A 1,903-nucleotide genomic window follows, 5' to 3' on the forward strand; every position below is an offset into this window, starting at 1 on the left:
CATTATGGGAGAGTCTAGCCCAAATTTCAATCATTTGAATTTTTTCTCATCGCATTCAACTGATAGGTAAATAAAGTAATGTTTTCTTATTTCTTAAAACTATTTTTCTTATATGTAATATATTTATATTATTATTTTTATAGGTATGATCAAATTCAAAATGCAGTGAATTATTGTACACAAATTGTAAATAATAATGTTATGGGTGATGAACGAATTGGTGAGTTGCACAATGATGAACCTTTCGAGCATTAATTAACAGACAGTGATGATATGTATGATGATGATGATGATAATGTGGATAATGCACCTAATGCATCCGTTGAAGATCAAAGTATTAATTATCATTCTACAACAATTCCATACTTAGATCACACTGAAGAAAATGCAGAAGATTTTATCTACACGAGAGATGACGGTTCCATTCGAACGGCACTTTGGAATTCAAACAATCCTAAACATATCCAGTCAGGTTCGATTGTGTAAAACTAAATATTTTGTAATTGTTTATTTATTTATTTATTTATTTATTTCATGTTGATTAATGTAATTTGTATATGCAACTAGGTATGTTATTTATGAATAAGATGCAAATGAAATCTGCAGTAAGGGCATATAGTCTTTCTATTAAAAAAGAATTTCTTTGTGATCAATCCAAGAGTAAAAGTTGGAAATGATATTCGGAAAATGATATTCGAAAAATTGGGTAGAGGGTCCAGGAATATGTTATAAATAACCGAACTGTCTCACTTGCTCGCGGAGCGGCATACCAATAAAAAGAAAAGCGTTATCGGATTGGAATCGATGACTTAAGCCTCTTTCTTAAGGTTCTTTAAAGACCGGCCATTATCGGACTCTTCTTATGCTTTTTTTTCACCGGGCTTGGATCGAGGAAAGTGTTCGCTATCCCGATCATGATTTTCCTACCCCCAGAGGGAAAGCTACTTCCCTTTTGGGCCGGTTGTGGGCGAGGAGGGATTCGAACCCCCGACACCGTGGTTCGTAGCCACGTGCTCTAATCCTTTGAGCTACAGGCCCCACCCCGTCTCCACTGGATCTGTTTCCGGGAGTACCCTCAAAAAAAGGAGCCAAGAGATGTTGAAGCTGCATAGATTATTTGTTTTACCTATTATCATCAACCAAGGAGAAAATATAGAATGGGCATGAGGTAATAATTCCATATTGATTCGAATTAATCCATACGCTCCCATTTTTAATAAGATTCCGGCTTGACAAATGGTGATTCAGGCGAGATTCGGCATTTCTGAACCAGGAAACGCCCGGTTTCCATTTCGGTTGTAACCAACCTGCTATTAAGGATATGGAAGATTCAATGAGCATTCTCCTGGAATTGGAAGAAATTCGGCTGCGGATCGCGAAATTCTGGTGATCTTCTCTATCTAATGAATGGGGAGTCCTCTTTAAAATCGCCCGCCTGTAACCCAGCAGATAAAGTACATTACATAGTCCAGGGATTGGCGACTTACCCATTCAGTGACTTTGGCACTGGACGTTCCCAAAATGGGGACTATCGGGTAAATTCAATATCATAGACGCCTATTGGCATTCGCTTTTTTTATCCTCCTCTTACCGGGATATCTATTATATCAAGATTTCTTTTTTGAGTCCACTAAAAGCCCATTTATGGCACGTTTAACCCGTTGAAGGGATGTTCTACTAGAAATATTCTTGTTATTGCTTCGACTCATATTCCCCAAAAAGTGGATCCCGCTCTAATAGCTCTGAATTAATTAAATACGTGCATTAAGATACGAAGGCTTCTTATTCCACAACAGCGAAAGCACTTTTTCACTCTATCATATACTAGGAATGTTGTTTTTTTGAACATGAAGAAATAAAGAAGCCATTGCAATTGCCGGAAAGACTAGGCCTACTAACGGCA

General features: G+C 37.4%; 1 non-coding gene and 1 pseudogene across 1 annotated transcript; one reads left to right on the forward strand and one right to left on the reverse strand.

Moving 5' to 3' along the window:
* The first annotated feature begins 4 nt into the window (after positions 1-4).
* LOC107023799 lies at positions 5-677 on the forward strand (annotated as a pseudogene).
* Positions 678-964: 287 nt separating this feature from the next.
* TRNAR-ACG lies at positions 965-1,038 on the reverse strand. Its single transcript has one exon. It is a non-coding gene; the product is annotated as a tRNA-Arg (tRNA).
* Positions 1,039-1,903: the final 865 nt, after the last annotated feature.

Source organism: Solanum pennellii, chromosome 1 (genome assembly GCF_001406875.1).
Source record: "Solanum pennellii chromosome 1, SPENNV200".
NCBI lineage: Eukaryota > Viridiplantae > Streptophyta > Magnoliopsida > Solanales > Solanaceae > Solanum > Solanum pennellii.